The sequence below is a fragment of the Oryctolagus cuniculus genome, chromosome 10 (assembly GCF_051225735.1).
Source record: "Oryctolagus cuniculus isolate XC-2025 breed Fujian yellow rabbit chromosome 10, ASM5122573v1, whole genome shotgun sequence".
Taxonomy (NCBI): domain Eukaryota; kingdom Metazoa; phylum Chordata; class Mammalia; order Lagomorpha; family Leporidae; genus Oryctolagus; species Oryctolagus cuniculus.
In genome coordinates, this window is record NC_142876.1 from 110,132,418 (window position 1) to 110,158,063 (window position 25,646).

The 25,646-nt window shown below is 60.5% G+C and overlaps 1 protein-coding gene and 1 long non-coding RNA gene across 3 annotated transcripts in view; both read left to right on the top strand.

Annotated features, from left to right (window-relative positions):
* Nucleotides 1-25,646, top strand: part of IQSEC1 (IQ motif and Sec7 domain ArfGEF 1) — a 297,408-nt gene that overhangs the window by 40,557 nt on the left and 231,205 nt on the right. The gene's annotated exons all lie outside the window — the stretch shown is intronic.
* Nucleotides 14,948-18,103, top strand: LOC149124410 (uncharacterized). Its single transcript, XR_016214996.1, has 3 exons — nucleotides 14,948-15,643; nucleotides 15,992-16,103; nucleotides 16,251-18,103. It is a non-coding gene; the product is annotated as an uncharacterized LOC149124410 (long non-coding RNA).

Here is a 25,646-nt window from a genome sequence, read left to right on the forward strand (position 1 = left end):
GAAGGGTGCTGCCTGAGGCCACACAGTGCAGTGTTGAGCTCCCACTGTGGGTCTGAGCTGGTGCCAGCATAGCAAGGGTTAATGCAGGGCTGCAGAGGCTGTGGGGCTGTGTGGAGCTGTCACTGGGGGCGAGGCTGGGGCTCCCCCCGGCACTGCCCCAGGGCTGTCTCAGGGTGGGCACGGCAAGCCCTTCCTCCAGCCGCAGCACCTGCCTGCCCACACCCCACAGCCCCTGGGCCATGGGCCCCGCTTCCTGGCCAGGCCCCTTGGGAGCTGCTGGCACACAGCAGGGACTGGATAGCTGAGAGCGCGTCTGCAGGTGTGTGTGTGCGTGAGACTTGTGGGGAGGCAGTGTTTCGCAAAGTGTGTCCCCTGGAACCCTGGTGCCTGGTCCCTGGGGATGCAGTGTCCCAGATCCCTCCCAGATCTCAGGAGCCGGGGTCTCTAAGACCCGACAGCTGCATTTCTAACGAGGGCCGCAGGTGGCGCTATACCCCCGCATTTCTAACGAGGACCACAGGTGGCGCTATACCCCCGCATTTCTAACAAGGACCACAGGTGGCGCTATACCCCCCGCATTTCTAACGAGGGCCGCAGGTGGTGCTATACCCCTGCATTTCTAACGAGGACCACAGGTGGCGCTAGCTGTGTTTTCGTTGTGTTGGAAAGCAAATAGCACATACCGTGCTGTCTTCTCGTTTCTCACTGAGCAGTTCTGCAGCCTTGAGTGTGTCCCCCGGGGTGTGCAGCTGTCACCTCTGTCCATGCACACAGCTCTATGCATGCTAGACGCCAGCTCCCTGGCCCCTGACACCCCCCTACCCTCTGTGGGTTGGGCTCATGTGGGCCCCCACTGCAGTGCTGGCACATGGCCTGTGCCCTCTGGGACCGACCACCCCAGTCAGTGTGTTTCAGAATCGCTTCCTGTTCAGGGCAGAGTAATATTCCAGTGTGTGGGTGAGAGCCCCTTGGATGCGTCCATCCTCTCCTGAGTGCATTTCTGTGTATCCATTTATGACTACTCAATGCTGGATGTGTGACTGTCAGTGGGATTCTGCAAACCTCCACCCTGGGTCCCCCAAGAAGATGGCCTCCAGTGGCACCCATCGCCTCGTCTGGCGCCCTCCCCTGAGGCACCCTCATCCCAGACTTCAGGCTCCAGGACTGTGGGAGTCAGGCTGCGGCTTACAGCACCCGTGTATGTTCTTAGCATGGCAGCGGCCCCGACTAGAACAGGCGTGTGCTGTGTGCTCACTCGGGCCCTGCGCGCCGTGCTGTTCGCGTATGCACTGAGCCAGAGATGAGTCCCGGCTGGTGCTCACTGAGGCACAGGGGGGTTGGCCCCTCAGCTGGGACGCGGTAGGAGCAGGCCCCGCCATCTGGAGGCGGTGGCCAGGGCGGCCTCAGGGAGGCTGTTGAAGCCGACCTTCTGCCTGAGAGCTGAGCTGTGCAGAGGAGGAGCCGTGGTTGGATCTGGGGGTGAGCAGCCCACACAGGGAGAGCAGTGCGTGCAAAGGCCCCGGGGCAGAACAAGCTGGTGGGTTTGAGGGACGAATGGATGAATATGATTTCCCTGGCTTGCTCTGCTCTCTCGGCCTGCTGGCCTCTCGGCCACCTCCCACGTTGTCTGTCATGTGACTGACACCTGTGACAGCTCAGCTGTGGCATGCTGCGTCCGTCTTGCAGGGCTGTTTGAGTTGTCACACGCAGAGGCTGTGGACACCGTGAGGCCTCGGGTGAGCGCCTTCTCCTTAGCATGCCTCCACGGCAGGGCCTGGCACAGTGTACGCTCGGTGCACATCTGGAGACTGAACAGCCGTAGCGCGTGGGGCCCTGGTGATGGTGGGTGTGTGTGCAGCAGTGGGTGTGCCGTGGATCTCCCACGGGACAGTGGTGTGATGCCAAGAGCCTGGAAAACCCAAACCAGCGCAGCTTCCAGCTTTGTGGGTGACTGTCTGAGGGCGGAGCTGGGCTTTGAACCCAGGCCGTAGAGACTTCGGCCCTGCTGCATGCTGTGCTGTGCTGGGCTGTGGAATGGGGGGGCGGGGAGTGCACATGAGAGTAGAGTGTGTGTATACCAGTGGTGCCAACTGTGTCACATCTGTACTCTGTGCCTGGCTGGGCTCCAGGGGTGGTGAGGCAGGCAGGCAGACAGACAGAGCCCTAGGGTCTCTCAGGCCGTCGCAGATTGCTGATGGGAGAGGGACCAAGCTCTGAGCAGCGTGGAGTTGCGTTTGCACTGAAGACAGGGAGGGAGCTAGTGCAAAGGCCCTGAGGCAGGCACTCAGTTTGCTTGTTTGGAGAGCTAGCAGGCCATGGAGGCTGGAGCGCTGAGGACCAGCGTGAGAGCGAGAAGCCAACAGGACCCGATCCTGCGGTGCCTCGGGGCCTGTGCGAGGGGGTGTGGTGAGGTTTTCAAAGATCTCACGATTTTGAAAAGATGTCGACTGACACAATTGTGGCTGCTGTTCCAAGTTGCAGGAAGTGTTTCAGTGTAGGATTAGCACAGTGATGGCGGCATTTGCTGTACCGTCTGTCAGGCTGCTGGCCGGGCATCTCCTGTGTGGTGTCCTTCATCCTGAGCATGGCTGCCTCAGGGGTGCCGATGTCGCCAGGTGGAGGCTGAGAGTGAGGGGCCCTTGCCCGGGGCGGGTGAGGGTGCGTCCTCACCCGCGCGTCCACATGACCATGTCTGGCGTCCAGGCTGCCTCCTCCCGCAGCTCCGCCCCCTGCCTCTGCCCATGCCCTCACCCCTATAACCACTGTTCTTGTTCACCATCTCTATTTGAGTTTTGTTTTTTCGATCCCACATATATAAGTGAGGTTGTGTAGTGTTTGCCTTTCTTTTTAAAAGATATTTGAAAGACAGAGTGACAGAGAAAGACATTGGTTCATTCCTCAGATGGCCACAATGGCTGGAGCTGAGCTGATCCAAAGCTAGGAGCCAGGAGCTTCTTCCAGGTCTCTCATGCGGGTGCAGGGGCCCCAGGACTTGGGCCATCTTCTACTGCTCTCCCAGGCCATAGCAGAGAGCTGGATCAGAAGTGGAGCAGCCGGGACTTGAACCAGCGCCCAGGTGGGATGCCAGCACTGCAGGCGGTGGCTTTACCTGCTATGCCACAGCGCTGGGCCCTGAATGTGTAGCTTTTAGCTGCTCTGGCTGTGGAAACAAAGAGGGAAACTGAGTGATGGGGTTGTTCGTTTGCTTCTCTAAGGAAGCTTCATCGCGTCGTGTTGTACCAGGCATCGCGGTGCAGTGAGCCAGGCCGCCACTGGGGGCGCCTGCATCCCGTGTTGGAGTGCTGGGTTCCAGCTCCTCCACTTCTTACCCAGCTTCCTGCTGATGGGGCCTGGGAGGCAGCTCAGGGGCCTGAGCCCCTGCCACCCACGTGAGAGACCCAGGTGGAGTCCCAGGCTCCTGGCTTTGGCCTGCCCACCTCTGGCTGTTGCAGGGGTGTGGGAGGTGAACCAGTGATGAAAGATTGGAAGATCTCTCTCTCTCCCTCTCTCTCTCCCTCTCTCTGCCACTCTGCTTTTCAAGGAGATGAAAATAAATAAATAAAACTTTTTTAAAGGTCAAAAAGTTAATAGGAAATGCACTTGATCTTTTAAAAATAGAATCTATTTGAGAGGGAGAGAGAGAGACATGTGAGCGCCCAATCACTGGTTCACTCCCCAAATGTTTGCAACAGCTGAGGCTGGCCAGGCCAGAGCAGGAGCCAGGGACTCAAATCAGGGCTCCACGTGGGTGAAGGGACTCCCCGCTGTGAACCAGGGTCCGCGTTAGCAGGGAGCTGGAACTGAGAGCTGAGCCGCTGTCATTGAGACGTGGGCGTCGCACGCAGCCTCTCAGCTGCTGGGCCAATAGCTCGATGCCACACGATTATTAAATTCCATTTTCCACACAGCTTTGGAAGCCCCCCTCGTACACCTTAAATATACACAATAGAATAAAGTGAATCGTTTGCGAAAGAAGGAAGTGCTTGGGAGAAGCGAGGGGAGTGCTGGCCATGGAGCAGCTGCGTGTCCCATCGCCAAGGCCCTGGCCGCCGCTCCCTGCTCCGTGTGTCTGGTCTTTTCTAGAATGTTCTTCCTCAAGAGCGTGTTCCTGTGAGCATCGTTAGAAGCAATCCACAGAGTCTGTGTGCCCAAGGTGCCGGTGCCCAGGCCACTCCCGGCAGGCTCGGCTCAGCCAGGGCGGGCTCCTTGTCAGCTCATTGGTTAGCAGGAGCCGGGCTGCCTGGGGCCCACGCGTGGGCTGAGCCTGGGAGGTGAGGCTGCAGATGGCACCCGTCCCCCGCGTGGACCAGGCCTGTGAGGCCCCTGTCCTTCCCACTGTGCTTCCTGTTGGGCCCCCCTCCCATCACCCCTGCTCAGAAGCGTCCCCGTGGCCTCTGAAGCGCATCTCAGAGTTCTGCAGCCCTGCTGTGTTCTGCACCAGCCCGAGCTGTGCGCCTGCCGCGGGCCCTGCTGTCAGCCAGCCCCCGCAGGGTCACCAGCGCCCCTCTGATGCTTTGCGGGTTACCTCCTCACTGCCCCTGCTCTGCCCTCACCCCGTACCTGCCCTGTACCCACAGCCAGGAGGATCCTAATGAGAAGTCCGCTCTGTCCGTCCTCTGCTCGGTGCCCCTCCCGTGGCTCCCACCGCACCTCCTGATGCCTGGGTCCCCTCTGGGGGGCCTGGGCCCTGTGTGCTGTGTCCCCGGCGCCCCTCTGACTTTGCATCCTACTGCGCCTCCTTGTGCCCCCTAAGAGTACTGCACCTGCTCTTCTCACCGACGCTTGCACGGTGCTGCCAGTGTGTCTACATTTCTGTTTAAAATTGGATGACTTAATGAACCAGAGAGCCCCCTCCCCTAGCTGCTGTACTGTAGATCATTCCATATTTTCTTTATGTTCTCTCTCCCACCTCCAGTCCTGGGCACACGCAAGTTCTCTCTGATTTGAATGGCGCTCACACAGCAAACTCCTGTTCATTCTTCAATACCCAACCTAAACGGCTCCTCCCCCAAGCAGAGGTGCGTTCTCGCTCTTCACTGCAGTGCACTCTCGTGGATAAACCCTGGTCAGAGACCCTAGACCTCTCCGCATGCCTGGGTCCCCGTTGCACTTGGCATCTCTTGGTGTCAGGGGCCTGGGGTCTCCTCCTGGGTCCCTCCGAGGCTGTGCCTGACACTTGTTGAATGAGCAGGCAGAGCGCCCTGGCATTTACCAGCTGCCAAGTGCATCTGTGTGTGTGCCATGCGTTTGTGGTGAACTTGCATTTCAGCACTGCCCATATGTTTCCGAGGAGAGAAAAATGGGCTCAGATCCCGGCCGCACCAGTCACAGCCCATCGACTGCTGGCTTCTCCTGGCACTCACGTCGAGGACAAGCTCCCGGCGAACCCCTCTCCCATCACGGGTGTAGGGGGGTTCCAGCCCATCCCCCGGGGCGAGGGACGCCGTGGGGACTACCGAGCTCATTGGCCGTAGGAAAGGCTGTGTGGGTAGGGGATACAAGGGACATCCTTGGAAAGGACGAATCCTGCCGGTCATAAAGTTAACTCAGGGTCACGTCTGTGGGGGAGGTTGGTGCCTGGGCAGAACCAGACCCTGCCCATGACTTTGACCTGCAGTTGACTTCACAGCTGGGAGCAAGCTGACCACAGGATGTCCGCTGTGCTGCAGGGCGGCAATGCTGCTGGCTAGTGGCCTGCAGGGGAGGGGCTGCAGGTGCCTGGCAGGCCCGAGGCTCTGTGGCTGCACAGATCCCTCGTGGGGAGCCTGGACGCTCTGCTGGGGGACCTGTCAGTAGCCATGTTGGTGCCTGTGGGCCGTGGGGCTTTTAAGCCAGGGCACCCCCTGGGCATCCTGGCCCCAGAGCGCTCGTGGTGTGCACATGTGTCCTGTCTTCCCTGGGACCCTGTGGCGTTGCCTCAGCCTGAGGCCCAGAACAAGAGGACCTGTGGCTTCAGTGCTCATGCCTCGCCGGCGCAATCGCTCTCCCGGGCCCATGGGGCTCTCCTCTTGGGTGGGTGGGTGGGGCTGGGACCTTAGGAGTCTGTGTGCCCCCTCCTGCAGCCGGCCCAGCCGTGGTCGGAAGGCGGGGATGTTGGTTCTGATGACCCCTGAGGCCAGCCCTGGGCTGTGTGGCTCCTGAGCGTGGCCCCCCCGGGCAGCCTCTCCCCTTCTCAGATTCCGAACCTGCAGTTCAGAGAGGTTCACCAGCTCATTCAAGGTCAGCCAGCAGGTCCGGCCATCTGGCTCGGGCGCTGGCTCCGACTCCCTGTGGCGTGCTGACCGCCGCTTCCCTCCCAGGGCTAATTAGCGTCCTGTGATTTTAAATCACCGTCGCCCTGGGAGGCAGCCGGGGGCCATGCATTTCTAGGACACAAGATGTCCCCCTTCCTCTCTGCCTGGTGTCGCAGTCTGGCAGCCCCGAAGGCGCTGCAGTGGGCCAGGCAGGAGGGCGAGCATGGGGCAGAAAGGTGGACACGCCTTTCCTCTTCCCTCTCCTGCCCCCATCACGGCCACGGGCTCCCGAGGGCCCCTGTGTGGGTCGTAGGTTTGGCTTGTGTGCTCAGATCCAGGGCACGGGCAGGGCGCTGGGGCAGGGGCCGGGAGCCCTGTTTCCTTGCCTTCTGTAGGGAGGGTGGGAGCTGCCTGGCCATCCATGTCTGTCCCCTGCTTCTCTGCGGCACGGAAGGGCCGCCAGCCTCAAGGAGTCCTCCAGGTTGTCACCGTCACTGTCACTGCAGGCCCGAGTGGGTGGGGGAGCGCCAGGCCCTGAAAAGAGAGGCAGAGACTGGACTCGGCTTCCTGCCCCCTGCACCTGCCCCGCATGTGCACCACCGGGCTGGCCACCCCACCCCCCATGCCCCACCCATGTCTCCATGCTGCTGCCTCCTGGAACCACACTTTGCTACCCCCTCTGAGAATTGTGTGTGTGTGTGTGTGTGTGTGTGTGTGATTTCCAATGCATCGGGAGCCATACTTTGGTAAACTTCAGCACCCTGTGCTGAGTGCAGGAGCGATGCGGTGACCATCACGCATGTGCAGGCTGACCATGCCTTTCCAATTCGCCGGGCCTCAGGCCATCCTTGGGGTGTGGCTCCCAGCAGCTCTGAAGACAGCCAGGGTCTGGGCCGCCTGTGCTTAACGCTGTCCCTGTCTGGTCCCCGCGATCAGTGGCTCGTGCAGAGCTTGGAGGAGTCCTGAGGGCAGGAAATGCATCATTTGAGACCCAGGCCCACCTGAGCTCGGGTGCTCTGGCCGCTGAGCTCACAGCCCGGAGCCTCTGCAGGGGCTCTCACCCGCCCTGGCCAGCGCGTGTGGACCTGGGATCCCCGTGTGCAGCTGGTGGGGCTGTGACATGGTGCAGCCGCTGTGGAAGACAGCACACACACACACCAGGAAATGAGCCAAGCGGAGGCTCCTGTAAGATCCAGCGAGTCGGCCCTGGGCTCCTTCTGAAAGCAGTCAGCAGCGCGCGCTGGAGGGACGTTTGCACACCCCCGGTCATAGCAGCAGCAGCAGCAGCATTCGCACTCGCGCCGGACGAGCGGGACGCGGAGGCGGCCAGGTGTCCATGCGTGTGTAGAGTGCGCTCCAAGCAGTGGGAGTGAGCTGGGAAGGGTCGGACGGTGCCGCCCAGGCTGCCCCAGGGGTGACCCTGGTGGATTTGATGCTCCGTGAGAGAAGCCGGTCACGAAGGACCAACGCCGATTCCACGAGGATGAGTCCCAGAGGCGGCAGATGGACCGGTGATGCCGGGGCGGGGGCGGGGCAACCGGGAGTCGGTGTTTCCTGGGGACAGAGTTTGGGAAGACAAGAAGGTGCCGGGGTTGGGTGTGGCGATGGGCACACGGCACGGTGTGTGTGCCTAGTGCCATGGAACCGTGTACTTTAAAATGGTTATGGGGGTTAGTTTATCTTACCTATCTTTTAGTTTTTTAAAGATTCATTTTATTTACTTGGAAGGCAGAGTGAGAGGGAAAGAGATCTTCCAACCACTCGTTCTCTCCCCAAATGCCTGCAGCAGCCAGGGCTGGGCCAGGTCTCCCAGCCGGGTCTCCCACATGGGTGCAGGGTCCCAAGGACTAGGCCATCTTCTGCTGCCTTCCCAGGTGCATTAGCAGGGAGCTGGATCAGAACCAGAGCTGCTGATATGGGACACCAGCATTGCAGGCTGGGGTTTAACCCACTGCACCCAGCACTGGCCCCACTCTTATCTTTGCGTAAAAAAGAAAGAAGCTCCTCTTGGGGTCTTGAGTGCGGGGTCTTGGGTGCCCTCCTACCCTCTATGCCTCTGCTTCAAGCCCTTGTCTTTGTGCCCAGCCTGGGGCCGGTGGAAGACACGTGCTCATTTCCGGAACACGCTGAATTTCAAACTCCGGCAGCTGCCTGGCGCTGGGGTCCCCTGCGAATCCGGTCGCCCTGGGCGCGGAGCCTGGCTTTGCAGCTCACGCGTTGCGGGAAACCTCGTGATCTCGTGGCAGATGCTGGTGCCGGCAGCTCTGTGCCAAGAGGGGCCTGGGCCCCCCAATTGATTGATAGGGCCAGATGCGGCCCCCACGGGGGTGCTCATGACACTGTGCTGGCTGGGGGTGGGGGCCCTCAGCACATTCCGGCTCGTGCTCCTAGAGGCCTGGGGAGCCCCGAGTTTTGGGAGCTGCCTGGGCCCTGGAAGCACAGCTTCCTCAGCTGGCAGGGGCAGGCGTGAGCCAGGGTGAGGCTCTGCGTGGCCTTGCTGGCAGGCTCTTGAGTTCCTCCCAAGGTGTGGACACGGCCTCCCCTGCCCCTCCTCCCTCGGGGTCCTGGACCTGTCCGGGGAAGGGATGGAACACCTTCCTTCTGCTGGAACCAGAGGGCTCGTGGGCCAGCAGGCAGCCAGGAGCGGGCAGGGCAGCGATCCTGTGCCCACTCTCAGGGAGGACCCTCTGGGCACTCCTCCGGGGTGACCCGGGGCTGGGCCAGCACCCTTAGGGCAGAAGCCATCTCCACTCCCAACTCCCCTGACTGACACCTAGGATCCAGGCCTTCTCGTGGCTGGACCCGGGGGTGCTTCTGAGCTGTGGCCTGAGGCAGAGGTGCCTCCACACTTCCCAGGGACCCCTGCCTCTTCAGCGTCCTCTCCCTGACCACGAGGATCAGGCGAGCTGCCCATGCAGCCGGCTGGAGAAAGGGGCGGCCTCGCTCTCCATGCAGGCTTCCCGCGTGGCTTGCTATTCATAGAACAGGAGCTTGGCAGGCGCACCCCATCCGTGTGGATCCTGATGCAGGCAGACCTGGGGAGTGTTCAGCTGGCCATTGCGGGGGGGGGTGTCCCAGCAGGCAGGGCACATGTCCCCTCCCAGTGTGAGCCGTTGAGGGGGGTGGGGCTTAGGGCCACGCCCCCATGGTCATTGATAAGCCAGAGCAGTGGCCAGCCGCTGCCATGAGGCCGGTCCGGCCTTTGCCCAGAAAAATGGGTCTGATGATGAATTTATCACCGAATTCAGTGAGTACTGAGTTGGGCCTCGGCCTCCCTGGGCACTCAGAGGCCATGGCAGCTGATGGCCGCAGAGCAGGAGAAGCCCCTCTGAGGGGGGCTCGCAGGGGTGGGGGCTGAGCAGCCGGAGTGAGGTTGGAAGTTGGGCCGGGGCAGGGGCAATCCTGCGGCACTCGGGTCGGCCTGGAAGCGCTGGTCACAGGCCACTGCTGTCTTGGCTGTTTTCTGAGTCTGAAGCCGGCTTCTGGAGCTGGGCAGCCCCGAGTGTTTGGAGGTGGGTGGCTGCTGTCCAGGGTGCCCCTGGCGTCCCCTGGCTGGGCTTCCTCGTTCCTGTGACTCGGGCTCCAGTAGCCATCTGGTTTGCCAACTCTAGGTTTAATAGATTTTACACTGGGCTCCGGCATGAACCTGCTTGCAGGTTACAAATTATTTCCCAACAGGAGCATGTCGGGGAGGGGAGCGCCTGGGCCCAATAGCTGCGCAGTCCCCGGTTCCCTGGACCTGGGCTACGTGTGGCGTTTGTCCGTGAGGACTTGCCCTGCCTCAGGCGACTGGGATGGAGAAAGCATCAAATACACTCAGACTCCCAAGTCAAGCCACCCAGACACGGCTGCCCCTGCTCCATGTGGTAGGCTGCATGTACCTGTGGGCCTGTTGGGAAGAGTGGGGATCACAGGGTGCAGTGGCTGCCTCCCACCCTGCTGAACGCACTGTTTCCCCCTCCCGTGGCTGCCTGGGCCACCCATCCCCACCCCCGTGCTGTCCCATAGAGGAGCGCCATATTGGGCAGGCGCTGGTGCTGCCGCCCCAGTGAGCAGAGAGCTTGGCGTTGAATTATTTAACGTCTTAATGAGCCCATTTTTCACATCCCTCCCTAGTCCCCCCTGGGGTGGCCGGACTGGCGGTTGGCGAAGCTGTCATGAATATTAATGACGCGGCCTTCGGTTCGGTGCATCTGCCATGCGTTGCTTCCCGCCGCTGCTGCGTGGCCGGCTTGGGATACCTCCCTCCTCGATGGCAGGTGGTCACCCCAGCGAGGGCCTCCCAGGTGGGGCGGTACCTGCAGGGCTCTGGGGGGGCCGCGCCCTAGGAGCAGCTCTGGGGGAGGCTTCTGGCTGTGGACAGACAGGCTGTGGCCATGTGGCAGGGCCAGCTCTCAAGGCTTCCCTTTGCCGTGAGCTTGGGAGTGGGCGTTCTGCACGTGGCACCTGCATCTTTGGGGCAGAGCGGCTGGGCCGGAGCCTGCTGGTGGGGTTGAGGGACCTAGGACTGCCCTGCCTGCGGCGAGCTGGCTGTCTCCTGGGGACACCGCGAGATGAACAGATCGCCGAGCTGATGTCACAGAGCAGAGCCGAGACAGCCAGGGCACACGTGGTGTGGGCAGGTGCCCTGTGGCCTGGAATCGTAGGGTACACACGAATGCACTGAGCAAGGGGCCTGGTGGAGAGGGGCAGGGCTGGGCCCAAGGCCTCAAGAAAGAGAGGGAGGAGATGGCTTTTGGCCTCCACGTCCACAGAGCCTTGGGAGGGTCTGTGGGGGCCAGGGTGACTTGGTGTGACCCTGTTGACGAAGCTGCTCGTGCTGCTGGACCGGTTGGGGCCAGACGAGCTGCCGGACCCGCCGGGAGGCCAGCGGAGTGATCCAGGGAGTGGTGCATTTGGCCTGCGCCAGGGTGAGGGGAGGGGGCGGGAGGGTCTAGCAGCTGTAGACATCGCAGCAGGTGGGGACACCCTCCTGCCTCCAGTTTACCCCCGCTACACCTCTACCCCTGCTGCCAGGGGAGTCTGGCTGGAGCTCGGACTCAGCAGGCTGCCCTTGCTCAAGAGTGTTCAGGGGCTCCCTATTGCTTGCAGGACCCAGTGCACACTTTGGGGGTGGTGTTCAGGGAGCCTCCTCCCCAGCAACAGAACCTCCACAGGCATGGGCTTCTGCCTGCTTCCGCAGGAACTAGAGGAACGCCTGGACTTGTCCGTCCCCCTCCCGTGCCTTTTAGAAAAGCGTTTCCCCTTTGACCACCAGCCCATGTGGAAAGCACCCTGTGCAAAGATTCTCCTCACCTGTCAATCAAGACCCGTTCCTTTCTAAAGCCGCCCCATCCCGTGGTCTGGGTGGTTTTCAGATCCATTGTTTAATAGTCTGTCTTCTTGGGGCTGGCGCCGTGGGTTAGCTGGTTAAGCCTCCACTTGCGATGCCGGCATCCCATATGGGTACAGGTTCAGGTCCTGGCAGCTCCACTTCCCATCCAGCTCCCTGCTAATGCACCTGGGAAAGTAGTAGAAGATGGCCCAAGTGCTTGGCCCCTGCACCCACGTGGGAAACCTGGGTAAAGCTCCTGGCCCCTGGCCTCTGCAGCCAGCTGGAGAGTGAACCAGCAGATGGAAGCTCGTTCACTCTCTCTCTGACTTTCAAATAAGTAAACAAATCTAAAAAAAAAAAAAAAACTGCCTTCTCTTACCAGCTTGTGTATCCTGTGAGTCACTGATTATGCATTTCACGAGTGCCTGCTGTATACACAGCAGTGAGCCAGACCTTGGGGTGACAGATGGGAATAAGACGTGGCCCCGCCTTGAAGGACTGGAAAGTCAGAGCCGAGGTGCAGGTGCGCCCTGTGTTTCCAGAATGGCGTTTCTGGCCCACGCACCTTGGAGCATCGTAGCTCTCTGTGAAAGGATCCATTAGGGGGCGCTGGGGGAGGGTTCCCCAGTGTGGCCTTGGGAAGCTTCCAGGTCTCCAATTGTGCGAATCTGGAGCTGGCGGGGGGGGGGGGGCTCAGGAGTGGGGGCCGCACCCTCACCTTGGGTGGCAGCCATGAGCATCTGTCTGTCTGCTTCCGGAGGCGTGGGGGCCTGGGGTGAGGCTTCGTTACCCCGAGTGCGGGAGGGAGCAAGGCTCTGTTGCTGCCACTGCTCTGTTCTCGGGGCCTATCTCAGGCACTGGCGGTCGTGAGGAGCGTGCGGCCGGGCGCTGCTTTGTTTGCAAGGGCTCATTTGCTGTTTTCTCTCCAGGACGAGTGGCGCTATTTTCACATTTCAAGGGGGAATGTCACAAAATAGGACCTGACTTTTCAGGATAAACGTAGGGACAGGAGTGAGGGAGCAGCGCTGAGGGTGGCTGGTGCCGAGTGCAGCAGGGATGGGCTGAGCTGGTGCGGCCTGGGAGTGCCCAGGTCCCAGTGGGCGCCAGGGGCCTGGTGCTGCCCTTGGCCTGGGGAGCAGTTAAATGGGTGTGGATGGACGGACAAAGAACTACTGCTTGGCCCCGGGAAGGCATGGCGACAGACACACACGGGGTCGGGTGCCGCCCGGACGCGCAGTGCTGGGTTAACAAAGCCAGGCCCCCAAGCCTGTGGACACAGAAGTTCTCAAAGGTGAATCACAGGATGAGAGATGGGGAGGGAGGTGGGTCAGCGGCTGCCCAGGGCATGGGGCCGGGTGCGCTCTGGGGACTTCCGGGGGCAGAAAATGTGTGACTTAGAGGGGTGGTGGCCCCCTTGCATAAATCACACCGAATTCTAAGGAACCCCCCTGAGGTCGGACCCACTGTCTGCGGCCTCTCTCCATGTCCGTGCCTTGGACAGGTGCCCTGTGTCACCAGCTTGAGTCCCGCAGCCTCCTGTCGGGTTGCTGGAAGGGGGACTGGCAGGAGGTGTGTGGGCAGCTGGGAAAGGGGTCCCTCGGCACTGTCCCTCCATGCCCCGCCACCGCTGCCTCCACGCAGTGCTTACTGGTTCCAGGAGCCACTTCCTTCCTGGCCGGGCAGGATTCCGGGGTGAGCAGCTCCCCGCCCATGCGCTGTCCCCTGATGAGGGTATTGTGCCCCCTGCTGGGTAGCATCTGCTCCACACACGTGACCTTGTCTTGGTGCCAGGCATGTGTGAAGCCCAGCGGGAACACTACCTGGCAGCAGCATTTTCGGTGGCTGGGGAATATCCGAGCTGGTGCACCGGGAATCTCCCAGGTGGTGCACTGGGTACTGTTACGTATCTGGTCACTGTCAAGGCTTTCTACATCCGTGTGATGTTTGTGCTTGGTAGATAGGTTCCTGGAGTGGCTGTCGGACGTGCCTGCTGGAGGGTAGGTCTGGGAGGTCTGGACAGAGCCCCCCGGAGCCTGCCCAGCCCCAGAGTGTGGCTCACCCGTCCCACCAATGCCCCCCACACTCCATATCCCAGATGTTTAGGAATCAATTGAAAACTGACCTTGGCCGTGAGAGCTGGGTGTGGAGGCCTGGGATGGCCTCCCTAGAAATTACAAGGCACTAGACAAACTCGCACCTGCTGGCCCACTCCCCAGCCGCGTGACATTGGCCTGTGCTGGGGCCCCTGTGAGCGCTGGCCCCTGTGGAGCAGGTCCGTGGCAGCCGTCTGAATGTGCAGCCCACCTGGCCCAGCCTGTCCCGGGGTGAGGAGTACAGTGGCCATGTCTCTGCCTGCTCGGCGCTCCATTGAGGCACTGATGCATCATGCGTGCAGCGAGCATTTTGTCATGTCTTCCTATTTTATAATCCGGGTGTCAGGCAGGGCGCACTGTCTGGCTGAGGCTGAGGCTGTCCAGGCTTCACATGGTTTTAAAAATCAAGACCTTGCAGCTCCCATATTTTTTGCAGGGAGCCTGCGGGTGACTTTGGCGAGTGTCACAGAGCCGGCTGATGGGCCCCACTGCGGGGCCGGAACCTGCTCGGTGGCCGCCGGTCGGCCCTGGCAGCTGGGGGCTGGGGGTTCTGGCTGCCTTCACTCTGCCTGTCCTTGACTTTGGCAGGAAGCCGCCAGGTAGCTCGCCCCACGCCCCTGGTGCGTCCCGGACGCGGCCACTTTGCGTGCTGGCCGGCGGTTTATATTGGAATCTCCCATGCCCCAGGGCCGAGGGCTTGGTGTGTCCTTCGCCACGTTCCTGCCCTGGCTGTGCTGCAGGACGCAGTCCTGGGAACCAGGGCCAGGCTCTCTGCCCAGTTAAGGTGACGAGGGAGGGGTCACCGTCTCCTCACTGAGCGCATGTGCTCCGTCTGGGTCTGCCCCCCCCGCCCCGCCCCCAGCCTTGATGAAGTAAACGCTTAGTGCAGCCTGGCCTCCCTCCGCCTGTCCTCACACAGGCCGGGCACGGGGGCCCCGCAGTGCGGTCAGGATGCACCCGTTCACCCGCCGTGCGTCCACCTCGTGCGTCCACCTCGTGGGTGTCAGCACAGCGCTCGACGCACGTGACAGAACCGGCTCCTGTCGCTGTAAGAGGAGACAGGTGTGCACTTCAGGAGGTGGCTGGGGAAATGGGATTGCAAGAGAAGTTCATTTTGGTGCCAGAACGTTTGAGGCCATGAATGTGCAGACATGCAGAGTCCCTCAACAAGTTCATGGCTGTGCATATTGTAAAAAAAAAAAAAATGCAGATTTCAAAATGTAAAGCATCTGTTTATTTGACACAGGCACACACACACCCCTCCCCCACCTGCTGGTGCGCTCTCTAAATGATGGCCACGGCCCAGGCTGTTCTAGAGCTGAAACCAGGAGCTGGGGACTCGCGCATGCCTGAGCCATGGCTGCTGCCTGCCAGGGTCTCGCGTTAGCGGGAGCGGGGGCTGGAAAGCAAACTCGGGGACCCCGGTGTGGTTTAACCACGAGGCTCCATGCCTGCTCTGGATTTCAAGGGTTTTGTTGGGCAGCGAAATGAACTTACCTTCTAATTGCATTTCTAATTGGATCAGCTGATTGAGGATGTCAGGCACCGACCGGAGAGCCCAGGTCATCTGCCTGGGGGCCGAGTTTCCCTGGACACCAGCTCATGGGCGCCACAGCCACTGAATGCCACCGTCTCCGCCGCCCTTGGCATTGCCAGCTGGTTCCCATGGGGCCGCTTCCTCCCCTCCAGGCTGCCCGTGGGATTCCTGCGCAGGTGCGTCCCGTTAGCAGTGAGTGGCCTCCGCCCACCACATGCCTTGGAGGCCGCCAGTGCGTTTCTTGCTTGCTCTGCAGAGAAAGGAGGGCTTGTGAGCAGGGACGTACCCCAGGCTCAGGCCAGGGAGTCGTGGCCAGAGTCATAGTTCAAGCTCCCTGCTGTCCTACTGTGTGCCTGTCCGGGCTGACGGGCCGGGTACAGAGGTGCGGCTTGGCCTGGAACAGCGCCAGGAGTCTCGGGAGCAGTGGAGCCGCGTGGGACATGGCGTTGCAGGTCTGCAGAGGAAGGTCTGTGTCGCAGGCGGCAGGGGCCACGGAGTGCGGGGGGGAGGGGTCCGTGGAAAGGGTGATGGGCTTCGTTAAGGCTTCTTTTGAGCCCCTGCCCTGGGAGGATAAGGAAGGGGTCAGCCAGTCTTTGGGGGAGGGGAGAGGGGTGCAGCCGCCGTGGCAGCACGGCCGAGGCTGGGAGGGCTGAGAGCCTGGTGGCGGCCCCGTGCAGTGGGCATCTCCAGGATCCCAGCGGCATGGAGGGGTCAGGAGGGGGCCCAGGGACCAGATGCTGGGGTCTGGGTCCTCTGGGCCTTTCAGGAAATGGAGCTGAGGAGTTTCCGTGACTGATTGTTGGGTCCTTGGCAGTGAACAGTCCGTGGACTTGGTGTCTGGGTGGGCGAGGCCGTTCCTGCAGTGCCCTGGGAGTCAATTTCCTGCCCTGTTGATTTCGCAGCCACTGGCAGTGTCTTGGCCCTGGGTAGGTTCCCAGCCCCACACTGGAGTGGGGCGGGGGGGGTCTGGTATTGTAGGCATTCACAGCAGGTGGGGGGGCAGGGGGAGGAGCCATCCTGTGAGCTGTCAGTCCGTGAATGAGTCCCCACACAGAATGGTTGCCTGTGACCAGGTTTCACACGGTTTCTGTGGCTGAACTCTTGCCTTGTGGTGAAGGACATCCAGAGGTTAAAGGCTCCGTGGCTTGGGCCCCTGCACCCACATGGGAGACCCAGAGGAGGCTCCTGGCTTCGGATCATCCCAGCTCCAGCCATTGTGGCCAGTTGGTGAGTGAACCACCAGATGGAAGACCTCTCTCTCTCTCTCTCCTTCTCTCTCTGTGTAACTCTGACTTTCAAATAAATAAATAAAAAATCTTAAAAAAAGGCTCCGTGGATAAAATCCCGCCTTCAGGCCCAGGGTGACAAGCTGCTCCTACGTGGGGTCTCGGGGATCCTGGAGGCAAAACCATCCTGCGGAAGAGAAGCCAGCCCGGTGCTCTCCCATCTCCTGATTTCAAAACTCCTGCAAAGCCACGATAACTGAGGCCAGGGAAGATGTAGCTCGGTGATGCAGGATTGAGAATGCAGAAATAAACCCGTGCACCGAGGGCCAGCTGTGCTTGGCCAGGGGCCGAGACGGTGCGCGTGGGGGAAGAACCACCTGTCCACAAAAGAGGGCTGGGACCCTTGGGTGTCCACCCCCGAAGAATGGACTTGGACCCTTTTTCAGACCATACACCGAGAAATGAGCTCACCCTGTAACCGCGAGGGTGAGAAGTACGGACAGTAGAATCCTTGATGGGAAGACATAGGAGTGAGGTCGTCAGGAGCTTGCGCTTGGCGACACCAGAAGACAGGAGCAACAGAAGGAAAACCGATAAATGGTCCTGCGTCACAGTTACAGCTGTCCTGCTCCCAGGAATGCTGTGGTGAGCGTGGAAGGAGAGCTGACCGGAAGGGAGGAACCGTTTAAATCCGGCAGCTGGGACCAGCCATGCGTGTGCAGAATACGGAGAGCACGCTTACGATTGATAATAGAAGCCCACGTGCTACGTAGCAGTGGGCAGAACAATAACAATAAAAAAGACAACCTGATGGAAAAATGGACTCGAACCAACGTCTGCTTCCAACAAGACACACCCGTGGCCGATAGGCGTGGAGAAGCATCGAGAAGACGCAGCCCGTCCTGAGTGGCGAGATGCGAATTGAAGCCACGGGGACAGTGCTTCACACCCAGCGGCATGTCGCAGTCCGAGACAGCAGCAAGTGCAGGGGAACACGCAGAGAGATCACAACCTGTGTGCTTTGGACGAGAGCCTGGCCGTCCCCGAAGTCGTTAAACAGGGAGAGTTTTCTTTCCTCTGTCACAGCACATGTGTCCTCGCAAAAAGTCGGGCATGACTATCTGTGGCAAGAGCCCAAAGTGGGCGCAGCTCGAGTATCCGTCCGTTGATGGGTTGTCCCACTCGTAGCGTGTTATTCAGCCACAGAAAGGACTGAGGTGCGAGGTCTGCTGCAGAATGGGTGCACCCCATGGCCACGCCAAGCAGAAGCTGCCGCTCCTGAGTGCACGGAGATAGGATTGCATTTCTGTGAAAGACCAAGAGACGGGAAGCCAGCTGAGCGGTTTGCAAATGTCGCCTCAGTCGTGCACAGGGGTGAGCTCCTCGCCCCGAGAGGATTCAAGGAGGCGCTCAGGGCAGCCTCCCAGCCGTGCTCCAGCAGGCTCCTGCCCCCCTCAGGGGTTCAGCGGACAACTTTTAAAGAGCATCTTGGCCGGCACCACAGCTCACTAGGCTAATCCTCCGCCTTGAGGTGCCGGCACACCAGGTTCTAGTCCCGGTCGGGGCGCTGGATTCTGTCCCAGTTGCCCCTCTTCTAGTCCAGCTCTCTGCTGTGGCCCGGGAGTGCAATGGAGGATGGCCCAAGTGCTTGGGCCCTGCACCCCATGGGAGACCAGGAGAAGCACCTGGCTCCTGCCGTCGGATCAGCGCGGTGCCCCGGCCACAGTGCACCGGCCGCGGCGGCCATTGGAGGGCGAACCAATGGCAAAGGAAGACCTTTCTCTCTGTCTCTGTCTCTCACTGTCCACTCTGCCTGTAAAAAAAGAAAAAAAAAAAAGAGCATCTTTACTGAGATAGAACTTTCCAGTCCTTTGCAGCCTGTGAGCTTGACCTTCTGGGAACTCCTTGATTCGCGGCTCCGCCAGTCAGTCGCTCTGCGGGCTCTCTGGCGACTTGGGGTCGCAGGTGAGTGCTGTTCGTGGGGATGTGGGGACACAGGTGTGGATGCGTGTCTGCTGCTCGGGCTGCTCCTTTAACACCTGAGCGTGTCGGTTTCCCTGTTGGTAAAGTGAGACTGCTGTGGGCTTGGGGGAGGGCCCCGGCTTCAGCCGGGTGTCCCGTGCAGGGCTGTTCCTGGACAGTGGGGTGATCCGAGGACACACGTGGGACCAGAGGCTGCATTGGAGGTGGCTGTGCTTCCCCTGGCCCAGACAGTGGAGGAGGGGAGCCTGCAGGGACACGTGATGAGCCGTCCCTGCAGTCAATGGAGGCGCTTGGATGCTCGGACCCCCTGGGGTGACATGCGGGGAGTGGCACCAGGGGCCACTGCTGGGGTGGAAAGATGGGACGGACACACTGTGACGGGGCTTGGGGACCTGTCACATGGCCACCGTGAAATCTCTCTCCCTTCTGAGTTGCATTTTTTTAAAAAATACTTACTGCTGTATTTGAAAGGCAGAGTTACAGAGAGGCAGAGACAGAGAGAGGTCTTCCATCTGCTAATTCACTCCCCAATTGGCCGCAACGGCCGGAGCTGAGCCGATCTGAAGCCAGAAGCCGGGAGTTTCTTCTGGGTCTCCCATGTGGGTGCAGGAGCCCAAGGACTTGGGCCATCTTCTACTGCTTTCCCAGGCCATAGCAGAGAGCTGGATTGGAAGTGGAGCAGCTGGGACTCGAACCAGCGCCCGTATGGGATGCTGGCGCCACAGGTGGTAGCTTTACTCATTATTCCCTGGTGCTGGCCCCCTGAGTTGCATTTTGCTATTGCTGGCCCTCTGCGGATCTGCCTCTGAGACCCTCTCCTTGGGGAGGGAAAGCTGAGCTATTCACCACTGCCAGACACCGGGACAGCGTCTGCCTGCCAGGGGCCTTGGAGTTGTCTGAGAGGGAGCACGTGGAGCGGTGCTGGGGTGGCCACACTGCAGGGATGGCCCGGTGACCCCAGGAGGAGCCAGTGGCCTGGCAGTTAGAGCCTTGGCAGGTGTGTGTGTGGGGGTTTGGGGATTGGGTTCCCCTCCCAGGAGGAACAGCCGCCCTCGTGGAGCAGGGTGCACGAGACCAGCCGAGGGGTGGCGCCGAGGGTGAGGGTCGCTGCCCTGTAGGGGCTGGGTGCAGGGCCCTGCTGCACAGGCTGTGGCGCTGTCAATCCAACCCCCATTCTGCTGCTGGGGAAGCCGGGGGCTGCGGAGGGGAAGCCAGGACCTTGCCCCCTGCCGTGGGATGGGATACACATTCAAGGTGGACGCGCGTTCACCAGGCTGTGCTGCCCCTGCGGGCTGAGGACCCAGGACTCCGAGGCCCTGAGGAGTTCAGTGCCTCAGTCCAGGGTGCGGGGGAGGCTTGGGGCCATGTCCTGCCCCATTCCAATCGAGGAGACGGGAGGAGGGCGGAGAGGGACGGAAATGGTTCTGATGTCCAGAAAAGGGATTTCCTAGTGGGGCAGGCGCAGCAGTGGCAGAGCTGGTCCAGCCTCCCTGGGGGCAGGCAGATCGCTCTCTGTTAGGAGGAGGGAGCTATGAACTTGGACTTGGACAGTCCCCAGACACCAGGCTGCCGCCGTTGGGAACCCACAGGGTGCCCTGAGTGGGCGTGGAGACAGGAGAGTGTGGGCCGTGCCTGCACCCAGGCTCATGGAAGGTGCGGGTTGGGGGGGGGCGGGAGATAGGGGGTGCACCTAGTGGTGCCTGGCTGCTGGAGGCCTCCCTGGCGGTGCCCAGGCTGAGCTGCCGGGTGGAGCCGGTGCACACGTGGTGGCCTCAGGGAACGGCACACTGGTTGGCAGATATGGGTTTGCACCCCACCGGGAGGGGAACCTGATCTCTAAGCATCCCCCCCGCACCTGCCGGGGCTCTGGCTGCCAGGCCACTGGCTCCTCCCTGAGGTCACTGTGAGGAGGTGGCTAAGCAGTACGGCAGCCCAGGGGCCCCAGCACCGCCCACTGTTCCCACTCACACGACCCAGGGAGAGGACTCAGCGTATTTAATCTGTGCTACTTGAACCGTGGGGGACGGGGACAACTGGGATCCACCCTGGGCGCCACTTGCCCTCCAGATCTCTTAGCATGCACTGCCCACAAGGAGCGGGAGCCTCGGCTGTGTCCCTGCAGGCCCCAGGCAGCTGGCGCGGGCTTGGTCCCCTGAGCCCCTCTCCCCAGCCTTGGCTCAGCTCCCCCCATGGTGGGGCCTGGTGCAGCTGCGCTGCCTCGCTTAGGATGTGGCGTCCTGCTCTGGGCCTCTGCCCAGGTGCTCTGAGGCTGGGCAGTGAGGACTCAGAGGACCCCCCCCTCCCACCTGGAGCAGCCCTGGGGGGACAGGGCGGGGTGGGTGGGGCCTTCTGTTTCTTAAGATACCTGGGAGGAGAAGAGGTGGATTCCAGCTCAGTTACAGGATGGGGCGGCCTGTTATCCAGTGCTAGGGGGGACGCAGAGGCACGCGCACCTGGTGAACCAGGAAACAGAGAGAGAGCACATAGGCTGAGCTTGAGCTCAAATGATTATCAGCTCTCCCACGAGAACCCCCTTTGAGGGTCCCCAGGGCCCCCAGGACCCCCAGGACCTCCCGACAACAGAGTTCCAACATCTGCACGCGGTTTGGGGCCAGCCGTGGCTGCGTAGCCCACTCAGGGCACAGCCTTAAGTCAGCACAGCTGCGGGGCGGGGGGGGGTGGGGTAGGGGTGTGGGGGGGTGGGGCGCGCTTCCCTGCCAGCCTCGCGTCCGAGCCTGGAGCGTGCCCTGGCTGCAGGCCCGCAGCAGCTGATTTGGGGAAAGGACGCGTAAGTCCAGGCGGAAGGCACAGGCTGGGGACCGAGGCAGAGGCGCTGTGGGCTCTGGGGAGATGGAGGGACCCTCCAGGAGTGGGTTTCTGTAATTAGCCCAGCTAATTACAGGCGTGTGGGAGTTCGCCACGTGCGTGGAGGGAACAGCAGGTGCAGTGGTACGGAGGGGTGGATGGCGAGATTAGGGTCTGGGGTGCAGACCCTGGTGGGTGGCTGGATCCTGGGGGACCCCAGGAGCTCTCAAAGTTGCCACCTCTCCCTGCAGCGGTAGTGGGCGCCTGACGTGTGTTCCAGGGAAGGTATTTGGAGGGGACCCTCTCCACTATGGTCCTCCCACCTGACGGTTCAGAGAGGCTAGAGGTGGGGATGATGGCGTCCAGCTGGGGTTAGTGAGGAGCTGGGTGCAGCCTGGGACCACAGCCCAGCCCACACAGGACCTCAGGTGCACGGGTAGACTCACTGTCACCCTCACTCCCTGCTGCCAGCGGTCCAGGCCTGGCCCTGTTTGCTTGTTGGAACCTCAGATGGATAAATACCAGGACATGGGCTCACCCCCAGCTCAAGGAACCTGCAACCCCGCCCTCTCCCCGTAAGTGACCTCTGGCCTGGATCTTAAGTTTATCTGTTCCTGGCTTTGGTTTTGTTTGCTGTAGTCCATGGTACGTGCAGAAGGGGTTTTTGGTTTGAGTATCAACGTACGATTTTCAAATTTTTAGAGTTTGTTTGTTTGATAGCTGGGGAGAGACAGAGAGAGTGCTCCCCTCCTCTGGTTCATTCCCCAAAGGCCCACAGTGGCTCTGGGCCTGCCCAGGGATGGAGCTAGGAGCCAGGTCCTCTGGGGTGGGTGGCAGGAGTCCTGTCCCTTGAGCCTTAGCTGCTGCCTCCCAGAGCCTGCACTGGCAAGAAGCTGGAGCCAGGACCTGGGTGCTGAACCCTGGCACGGGTACCTGGGGGTTCACTGACTCCATTCTTGTGAGCTTGTCCATCTTGGCCGCCGCGGTGGGCGTGTCCTAAGAGCTCTCCTGCGTTTCCTTTGCATCTTCCTAGGGCCTGAGAACGTGGCACGCTCGTCCCAGGCCTCTCAGCCTTGAGACGTCCGTGCAGGTGTTTGTGAGCTGCACCGGGCGAGTCCTTACTGGGGTGGGTGCGTGGTGAGGGTGCCCCCACCCTGCGGTCTGTTCCCCGTGCAGAGGGGTTTGGGGACAGAGTTCCTGGAACCTCAGTCCGCTGTCGTCTTTGGAGATGCGTGGTAACGACCTCCCTCGCCGGGTGTGTGATTGTCATTTGTCGCTTTGTTGTGGGCAGCAGCTCCCCAGCTGGCCTGATTCCCAGCTCTTCCTTCCTGGGGAGGGAGAAGGTGTGCAGGGAAGTGGGGTTTAGTCAAAGCAAAGGGCAAATGCAGGTTGGGGGAGAGGGAGAGAGAGCGAAAAACTGACACACACAAAAAGACTGCTCAACAAGGTTCAGGCTGCCTTTTATTTAAAGATTTATTTGTTGATTTGAAAAGCAGAATTACAGGGAGGGAGAAACAGAGAGAGAGAGAGAGAGAGAGAGAGAGGCAGAGTGGGGGGAGAGAGGCCTTCCATCTGCTGGTTCAATCATCAAATGACCGCAACAGCCAGGATTGAGCCAGGCTGAAGCCAAGAGCCAGAAGCTTCTTCCAGGTCTCTCATGCGGGTGCAGGGGCCCAAGGACTTGGGCCATCTCTACTGCTTTCCCAGGCCATAGCAGAGAGCTGGATCAGAAGTAGAGCAGCCGGGACTCGAACCAGCGTCCAAATGGGATGCTGGCAGTGCAGGTGGCGGCTTTACCCGCTCCACCACAGTGGGTGGGGCAGACTTCGGGGGCGGGGCTTGGTTACCACCTGTTTCTGTGTCCTTTTTTTGAAACCATCAGGAAGTGTCATGGTGCCAGGTGCATGATGGGAGTAGTAATTGGGTGATAATGACATTGTAATGGCCCGGGGGTCGTCGTGGGTCACATCCCGCAGCCACGCCGGGTCTTGCCAGCCAGAGCTGCATCTAAGCCTGCAGCGTTGTGGAATCTGTGGTTTCCACTACATGGGAGTTGGGGGGGGCATTTGGCAGTGCACAGGACGGGGGTTGGGGAGTGCAGGCCAGGCCGTGACCCGGGCTGGGCGGTCGTGAGGGGCCAGCATTGGCGGAGGGGCAGTGGGTGGCCAGAGCTGTGAAATCATGGGTGGCCGGCGGCTTCCTGCAGGCCGCAGCTCTTCCCGCCGGCCCTAACCCCATGTGCCCACACCAGTTTCTCCGGCTCTGAGGCTTCTCTGGACACCAGTTGCTGTTGTCTTCAAACCAGATTTGGAAGTATATCCCTGGCGAGATCTTGCGTCAGCTGGTTCATTCCCCATAGAGCTGTAGTGGCTGGAGCTGGGCTGATCCGAAGCTAAAAGCTAGAAGCTTCGTCTGGGTCTCCCTCGTGGGTGCAGTGGTCCAAGTGCTTGGGCTGCCTCCCCCTGCTTTCTCAGGCCGTTAACAGGGAGCTGACTGGAGGACAGGAGAAGAAGGGGGAGAGGCAATGGCAATGTCCTCACGTCCTGTGCATGCCGATGGGCAAGGTGCTTAGGACTGAGTGTGCTGAGCAGGTTCCCTTAAATCCAGTCTGGGGGAAATCTGGATGGCTTCCTGGAGGAGGTGACAGCTCAGCACAGTCCTGACGGGTAGAAAGGGATCAGCCAGGCAAAAGGGAAGCGAGGAGGAATGATCCCGGGCAGAAGGAATGAGAGTCGACCCTCAGTATCTGTGGGCGATTGGTTAACAAGGTCCATGGATGCCCGCATCCCTTCTTTACGGTGGCCCGGTATTTGCAAGAAGCTACCCGCAGTCTGCTGATGCTACCTCTAGATTATTCCTATTCAGTGTGAATACTGTGCAAGTAGTTGTTACTCTGCGTTGTTTAGGCGACAAGGAAAAGTGACACGGAAAGCAAAGTCTGTCTGTGTTCAGCACAGACACGTTTTGTCCCTGATGTTTCGATCCTTGGTTGCTTGGGTCTGTGGCTGCCAAACCCACACACACACGGAGGCCGACAGTGCCCAGGCAAGGGTCTGGGGAGCCCCCTCTGTCTCCGTGCCCGTCCTGTCCTCTGAGGGCAGCCCCAGGATGGCTCAGCGCATGGGTGGGAGCTGGACCGTGAGGTGGGAACTCGGGATACGCGGGAGTGTCCTGCCATGGTCTGTCGCGAGTTCCCCGAGCTCTGGGTCTGGGGAGAGCCTGGGCGCTAGCTCTGGACACGCAGCCTTGAATCTGTGCCTGGTCCCAGACGCCATGCAAAGCAGGTCACGTGCGCATCCGTCAGAGCAAGCGGAGCCTCTGCGTGGAACTCGCAAGCACAGGGCAGGAGATGTGCTGCGGAGATGTGACCCGGCCGAGGCTAAAACAGGCACGGGGGACGGCGGGGAGGGGGAGAGGCCCCCACGCCGAGTCCCGGTCACCCAGCCCCTGCTGCTCTGTGGGGCTGCGTCCTGAAATCTCTGCAGGCGAACTTTTTTTTTTTTTTTTAAAGCTAAGTGTTTATGGTGTTCCCAGTTTAGGTTTAAGCAGATGAAATTGCTATTTTTATACGTCAGAAATGGTTGCATCTGGGCAGTGTGAGCGAATATGGTTCAATTTCCAGGTTTTGTTTTTATAAAGATTTTATTTGAAAGACAGAGTTACAGAGAGAGGTAGAGACACACAGAGAGAGGTCTTCACCCGATGCCTCACTCCCCAGATGGCCGCAATGGCTGGAGCTGAGCTGACCCAAAGCCAGGAGCTGGGAGCTTCTTCCGTCTCCCATGTGGGTGCAGGGGCCCGTGCACTTGGGCCATCTTCTGCTTTCCCAGGCCACAGCAGAGAGCTGGATCAGAAGTGGAGCAGCTGGGACTTGAACTGGTGCCCATAGGGGATGCAGGCACTGTAGGTGAACCACAACGTGAACCCTGAAGACAGGTTTCCAAATTTTCTCCCTAGAAGTTTTTGTAAGATGATATTGGGGGGGAGGGGGACAAGGAAGGTGATAGAATTTCCTTATAAGTGTCTTGTGCTTAAAGCAGCTTAATAAGAGCTTCCAGTGGAGAGCTCAAACAGTCCAGGAGTTAAAAAAAAAATACTCGAGATGAAAAAGATTGAAGACCTAAGGGAAAAATTGAGGATCAAGGCAGGGTTATTAAGGAGCCAATAAATAACTAGAGACAGCGAGGAATAGGGTGTGGATAGGACTGCTGAAAGGAAGTGGGGAGCAGTTGACAAAATGCCTTAACCACATGGACGGCAGCTGCCGAGGGGGCGGGTACAGGAGTTGGAGGGAGACCCCCCCCCCCGCCACAGTGTGGAAGGGAGTGTGGCTGCAGCAGAGGCTGGCCACGGGGCAGGAGCTGTCTGCAGGGATACGACCCCAGAGGTGAGGCAGGACTGGGACCAGCAGATCGAGCAAGCTCGCTGCATCCTGGTAACCCTCGCGCCGAGGTT